This window comes from Miscanthus floridulus, chromosome 4 (assembly GCF_019320115.1).
Source record: "Miscanthus floridulus cultivar M001 chromosome 4, ASM1932011v1, whole genome shotgun sequence".
NCBI classification, from domain to species: Eukaryota; Viridiplantae; Streptophyta; class Magnoliopsida; order Poales; family Poaceae; genus Miscanthus; species Miscanthus floridulus.
In genome coordinates this window covers 31410344-31418032 of record NC_089583.1, presented here as the reverse complement: position 1 = coordinate 31418032, position 7689 = coordinate 31410344, and the positions used below count along the sequence as shown (strand labels likewise).

At 48.5% G+C, this 7689-nt stretch overlaps 1 long non-coding RNA gene across 1 annotated transcript; it reads left to right on the top strand.

Moving 5' to 3' along the window:
• Positions 1-6596: 6596 nt before the first annotated feature.
• LOC136551249 (uncharacterized) lies at positions 6597-7486 on the top strand. The gene is made up of 3 exons (XR_010782507.1): positions 6597-6792; positions 6866-7165; positions 7254-7486. It is a non-coding gene; the product is annotated as an uncharacterized lncRNA (long non-coding RNA).
• The last annotated feature ends 203 nt before the right edge of the window (positions 7487-7689 follow it).

Genomic DNA, 7689 nt, shown 5'->3' with positions numbered 1-7689 from the left:
TCCAGATGGTGGATGCATCCCACAAGGAGAAGTTCACACTAAAAGCAATCATCTTTGTCACCGTCACCGATTACCCCGATCTCTTCTCACTGTCGGGGCAGATCAAAGGGAAGACCGGCTGCGTAATTTGCATCGACGGGACCTGCTACACTTACCTTAAGGGATCCAATAAGATGGTGTATACGAGGCACAGACGGTTCCTCGCAAAAATCATTGGTATAGAAGAAGTATTATGAACAAATACTTTGACAATCAGGACGAGCCGCAGCGTGATCAACCGACGCAGACTAGTTGGGGGACAAAGGTGTATGAGATGGTCAAGGACATGGATCAGGTGGAGTTTGGAAAGAAGAAGAAGCCGCCTGAAGAGGGGAGCAAGCAGACAAGGAAGCAAAAGCGGGACCAGACGGAGGAAGTCCCCGCCGCCGTTCCTTTCAAGAAGAAGTCAATTTTCTTCAAGTACCTGTTGTATTGGAAAACACTGAATACACCCCATGCCATCGGCTGCATGCACCTAGAGAAAAATGTCTTCGAAAGCACGATCGGTGTCCTACTGGACATCAAGGGCAAGACAAAGGATGGTATCAAGTCACGGACGGATCTTGTCAATCTGGGCATCAGGCCAGACCTTCACCCGGGACCGCCTCAGAATGGTAAAGTCGATATCCCGGGTGCGGCCTGCAACCTAACGCAAGACGAGAGGATGGCTTTTCTTAAGTTGCTTAGGGGTATCAAGGTGCTGACTGGTTTCTCTTCCAACATCAAGAGCCTGGTCTCCATGAAAGACCTCATAATGACCGGCTACAACTCACACGACTGCCACGTCATGCTGACGGTGTTCCTACCAATTGCGATTTGGGCTATCCGTCCAGAGTACGTGAAGATGGTCATCACACGGATGTCATACTTCTTTAATCGCATCACCCAGAAGGTCATTGATAAGGCTGAGCTGCCTGCCCTGAAGGAGTTCATTGCGGAGACCCTTTGCCAGCTTGAGATGTGCTTTCCACCATCTTACTTTGATATTATGCCACACCTAATGATGCATATGGTCGATCAGATCCATCAACTAGGCCCCGTGTACCTACACCAGATGTGGACGTATGAGCGGTTCATGTCCACCCTCAACAGATACATCCATAACCACGCTTACCTGGAGGGCTCTATGATCGAGGCATACACAACGGAGGAGGCCGTGAACTGGTGTATGAGGTACATAAGAGATGGGAGGGTGATTGGGCTGCCTGTCCATCACCACAAAGGCAAAACCTCAGGGATGGGGTGCACAGGCCGAAAAGTGCGCACCGATGTGGCAAACCGAATGGTGCAAGAAGCTCATTACAACATCCTTCATCAGTTAGTGAGCATGGAGAAATATATTGAAAAGAACCTGGAAGAGATCCGCACCGCTAATGATGGACAACGCATGGAGGCATGGGTCCAGAACCATCACAAGAGCAATTTCATAGAGTGGCTCAAAGAGCAACACATACCCCTTGAAGGATGCCCTAATGAAGATACGGAGACCGTTAAGAGGCTTGTGTTAGGCCCATCCAGCCAAATCACCATGTGGCAAGGGTATGACGTCCAGGGCTATAGGTTCCACACGAAAGACAAGGACAAGAAGAGCTCGGCACAGAACTGCGGTGTTCGATACGAGGGCGAAGAGAGTACATGGGCCAGAGGAGGCAATACTATGGGCAAGTCGAAGAAATATGGGAACTTGACTACGGCCAGAACCTACGCATAACCGTCTTCCGTTGCCAGTGGGTCAAACCGAATGCGGTTGCAGTGGACAGTTATGGGCTAACCACCGTGGACCTCAAAAGTATCGGCTGCAAAGATGACCCGTGGGTACTAGCAACCAATGTCGCACAAGTGGCCTACTATATATATGCAGAGGACCCAAAAAGGCATGTGGTTGTGTCCAGAAAGCAGTGGATTGTGGGAGCTGATGGGGTGCAGAGTCCCGAACAATACAACAACTACGCAGAGCTCGAGCTTTTTACCGATCATCCAAAGAAGATCAAGGCCGTCGAGGACCGATTCAACAAGTCCAGGATGATGCCGTGGGCCCGCCCCGATGGTGAGAAGAGGACGGTGAAAGCACCTGCACCAAAATGATTTATGTATCCTAGAGACATATATATATATGTAATATTGTAGTGGACTCTATATGTATCCCAGAGACATATATGTAATAATGTATCCTAGAGGACTCTATATGTAACAATCCCAGATACTCTATATGCATGCATCAATCTACTACCACTACTCTACTACTACTACAACAATCTACTACTGAATCTACTACTCTAACTGATGCTACTGAAATCCTAAAATATTGAACTACTACTCAATGCTACTGAACTGCTGCTACTAAAATTCTGAACTGATGATCTTTACCCCGCGGCGGGCATATAACAGAGCCCGCCGCGGTTAATAGATTAATCACGGCGGGCAATGTAACCGCCCGCCGTGGTAAACATTTCCCGCGGCGGGCTGTTACGTTGCCCGCCGCGGTTAATCGCAACCTATATAAGCCGTCTGCACCCTCAAAATTCTAAGTCTTTCGCGTGGTTCAGTTTTACCCCGAAGGGCTGCCAAAATCTTACGCCGCCGCCGCCATCTCCACCGCTGATTGAGCTCCTCCGCGCACCGACCCCCACCCCCGTTCTCCTCCCCATGACCGGTCCGCGCCCCCGTCCTCCTCTCCCTTGCCCGCGCCCCGCCCCTGTGCTCCTCCGGCGCCCCATCACTGGAACCCTAGCGCCGGCCACTGAGAAGTCTCGCGCCATCGCCGAGCTCCTCCACGCTGGGCCCCATCCCCAGAACCGTTGCTCCGGCCGCCGAGCTCCTCCGCGCTAGGCTCAATCCCCTCTCGGAGTCTCGTTTCGTGTTGCTCGGAGCATGCACAGCAAAATCCGATCCGCCCCAAGTTACGCATGGTGATCCTCTCTCTCCTTTGCTAATTTGTAGATCGATTCTCCTCCCTAGGCGCGATCTATGGTTAAGACCTAGGCGGTGCCGTGGTGGGGATCCTCATCGCTTCTGTTCGTGGATGGCTCATGGCTAGGGTTAGAACTTTTGTGTTGATTTGATAGGTTCCACTGACTTTTATCACTTTTGTGCGAATTATATTGGGGTGGGGGGTTAATTGCTTGATGACATGATGATCTAGGAACTACGGCCATCTTCTAGGCACTACAGTACTAGATATGAATCGTATCTCGTGATAATTATTTATTTGGCTTATTGCTGCGTTAGTAGTTTTTTAATTCCCGGTGCAGATACGATCTAGTCAATCCTATTTTTGTTCAGCCTTATGATCCTGTCCTTATGGTTATGGAATTAGATGGGTGCGCCTGATTTCGTTCCCAAACCTCTAGTAGGTCGATAGGTTTGTGTGCCTGGCTGATTCGTCAAGTAAAAATCAGTTTTGTTGCTTTGCCCCTCTAGAATCTTTTCAGTTGAATAATCACCTAAACTGGGCTTATTGAATTTGGATCTGTATGTCTAGGGTCAGTTTTGTTGCTTTTGGTCTCTTTGCTTTGCCCCCTCTAGATCAGTCGAATAATCACCTAAACTGCTCATGGGCTTATTGAATTTGGATCTGCATGCATGTTCACAATTATTGATGGATGGATGGATATGTGCTTTGATAGTCGAAGATGTTTGTTGTAGCTGTTACGTGAGAAAGTTTTCATTGTTGTCAATCTACATGCTTAGGAGATACATGAAGGCTTATATGCAGTTGACGCTATAGCTTTTGCCTGTGAACATGCATCCACTTGCTAACATGCATCCACCTGTTTTGTTTGATATGCATGCTTAGATAAATGAAGGTATACATGGATACTTTTTTATAATTCTTTTTCATCAATCTGTTCAACAAAACTGATATACTACTACTGCTGCAATTTTGAGAATTTGTGAGAATTTTGAGATGAATTGGTCACTCTGCTGTAATTTTGCCAAATTTGATATAATTTGTGAGAATTTTGAGATGAATTGGTCACTCCCTCCTATACTACTAGTATACTACTACTACTACTACTGCCTACCTCTACTCCCTTCCTACTAACTACTACTAGTATACTACTACTACTGCCTACTACTTTCTAGTAGTATACTACTACTAGTATACTACTACTACTGCCTACTACTACTACTCCCTCCTCCTCTACTCCTCTACTCCCTCCTATAATACTAGTATACTACTACTACTGCCTACCTCTACTCCCTCCTATACTACTACTAGTATACTACTACTAGTATACTACTACTACTACTCCCTCCTCCTCTACTCCTCTACTCCCTCCTCTATACTACTAGTATACTACTACTACTACTGCCTACTACTACTACTCCCTCCTCCTCTACTCCTCTACTCCCTCCTATACTACTATTCTACTATTGCTGCTCCTGTTTTTGATTTGTGAAAGGTTTTTGTTTAATGGGGCTGGTTCCTTTTTTGACATATGCAATGATGAACTTTTAAACTTATGAGGCAGTGGCATATGCAATGATGTGAACCCTTTTATGCTGAGGCAGCGGCGATGATGATCAAGTGCCCCCGCTAAACTAGGATGGCTTGTATACCAGATACAAGCAACCAGTTTAAAAGCGATGTGATGACAATGGGGCAAATCTGAGCCAACTACTACTACTTTACTACTCTAGTACTACTCTACTTTACTACTCTAGTACTACTCTACTTTACTACTCTATAACTGTGTCTATACAACTCAAATATGTATTCATTGTAGCTTTCCAATGGTGGAGGAACCGATAAGCGAATGGCGCGACCCTACCCCTAGTGCATCATCATCAACTAGCCTCGAGAGCCAAGTGTCCGTGACCCCGAGGCCAACAAAGAAACGTCATACAGAGGACGAAGATGATCCGACCTACCAACCGATGGATGATGAAGTTGAAAGTGCGCGGTCTCTAAACCCTGAACAGATGCCGGTGGTGCCTCGAGAATTGAATTTTGAGGAGGAACAAGTCGGTGACAAAGAACCCCCCACTCCATCTCCAACCACTTTAGGCAAGTCTAGTGGTCAGAGGACAAAGCTGAGAAGGGGGGAACACGGGAGGCACCAGAGGGAAATCCACGGCGAAGTCCATGTGATCCATGAGGTGGGACTAGAGGGAAACCCGTTGTCGCCACCCACGGTCCTTGCCAAGTTCAGCAACCAGGTGGCATGTATAGTCAAGGACAAGGTGGAGATCACTTGGGAGGAGTGGAACAATGTCCCAGTCGACTAAAAGACACATATCTGGGGTGAGGTGACGAGGAGCTTCCATTATCCCAAGGACGCCAATCTGGACAAGTGTAGGGAGTGGGTCATCCACGTGGCAGGAAGAGCCTTTAGAAACTTCAAGTCCATGCTGACCAGGTACTACCTGAAGCTAGGCAAGTCACCCTATGTCAAATACACTATGGTGAAGGAACATCACTGGGAAGAGTTCTACAAACAAAGAACAACAGAAGAAGCAAAGGCAAAGAGCGCCAAGTTCAGCGCACTCGCAAAGAAGAACCTGCACCCCCACCACTTGAGCATGACTGGGTTTGCTGGTAAGAGGCCCCAGTGGCGGGAGGAAGAAAGGGCTAGAGCTGCCGCCGGGCTTCCCGATCCGTACGACGGTGTAGACTTGAGGGCTAAGGACTTCATTTATGCCCGCAAGCCGAAGAAGCTCAAGGAGGGCGCGAGCAAGTTCAATGAGCCCAAGTTCGAGGAGGTGGAGAGGGCTCTCATCGAGGCCGCTAAATCCAAGGACATCTTCGAGGTTTGCAGGGGCCAGGACTTGCTGACCCTGGCGCTGGGAACCCTCGAGCACCGTGGCCATGTTCGTGGCATGTCGTCGAAGATGAGCTGGAACTCAGTGGAGTCATGGCAATCCGACGCTGCCACATACCGGTCAAGGCAGAGGTACAAGGAGGGCATCTTTCAGAAGGGCTATGATCAAGGCATGGCCGAAATGATTAGTCGGTCCATAAAAGAAGCCTTCACGAGCAATGACCCAGATATGGTGTCGATGAGGTCACAGATGCTTCGCCAGGCTGGCGTGGCCGTGCCTCAAGTTCCACAAGGGCAGACACAAGGGTAGCCACTGCCAATGATCGAGGATCGCCCAAGGCACCTCGTCGACGACATCCGGCAACCCATGCATGTCCACCTCAACATCCTGTTCGGCAGGGTGAAAAAAGTTGACCGTGGGTGAGGGTTACATGCACCCCAAAGAAGATATCAAAGATTTCAACCAAGACCAGATCCCTGTCAGCTATGCTACCGTGATACTTACATGGTATGCGACCCAATACGAAGAATTTGAAATGGAATATCCAACTGCACAAGGGGTAACGATCCTTGGAGCTGCCATTGGTTCCGAAGTCCTGTGGAACAAGGACGACATAGAGATCATTCTCTCAACGCTGACTTCTACGCCGATGGCGACACCAGCATCACAACCATCCGTTGCCGGATCTTGTCCCCCCGATGATCCGGATCATGGCGACGGCGATGACAAAGGCAATGACGGGGATGACAAGGGAAGGAAGTCACCCCGAGGCACAAGCCCTCACCCTCGTTCTCCTCCTCCAACAACAAGTCCACCTCCACCTTCCGACAGTCCGTCTAAGGGCACAAGCAAAGGACCGGGAGGCATGGAGGAACCGGGGGCAAAGACACCGCCTGCTGCCATTGCGAGCACAAGCCACTGTCCTCCACCGCCGGCGAAGACTAAAGGCGACCAAGGGCATCTCACATACTCACTTGAGTTCGAAAGGTATGGTAGCGGCGAGCATAATTTGCTAATAACTTTTCTTTGCCATAATATGGTACTAACTTTTCTATCCCAGGCCGAGATCACCTTTCCATCTATTTCCTGAATCGGATGACTGCCCCGGCCATTACGAGCATGGGAAGTTCATGATAACCAAGGCCCAGCTCGTCGACGAGGAAAGGTGGGAGACAAGGAGGTTTCATCTCTGGTACATGGAAGCGGCAAAAGCTGGCCTACATGGTTTTCTAGTCAAGGTTGTGGCGGAGTACTTCCACTTGCCCGGCAACGATGTAGAACTCCCCGTGGACTTCCACGACATGTACAGACTACTACAGGAACAAGACCTTGACATCGCCCAAGTCACCTTGTTCTCTATGTAAGTGATGAATTGCGAGTTTTACATATCACCTGCCTTTGAATTGGTCAAGACTACTTATATATGCCACGATGGCTTGTCCTTGCAGGTTGATGGCCTATATATCCAAGGAACTAAAACTTGATGTTATCTATCTATCTCCAATGCATATTGCTCAAAGAGTCATCATTGGTTACCACCTAGATGACAATCATCCAACCATGAAAGACTTGACCAAGCGACAGAGAGAGGCACACAGGAAGAAACTGATGGACAATGAGAAGTTGAACATTTCAAGGTACATACTAGGAGCAATGAAGAAGATCAGGAGAAATGGGTGTATCGTAGCTGCCTACCACTTTGGGTAAGTCGAAGACATGCTTGTAGAGATAAGTGGGTAGCTAGCTAGTATTATTATTTCTCGTCGTAACCTGTATTTTGTTTCAATGGCGCAGTCAAGGCCTCGAAGGTCACTGGGTTGCATTTATCATCTACCCTCAGGATGGCAGGGCCTGCATATTTGATTCGTTGAGAATGCCAAACTT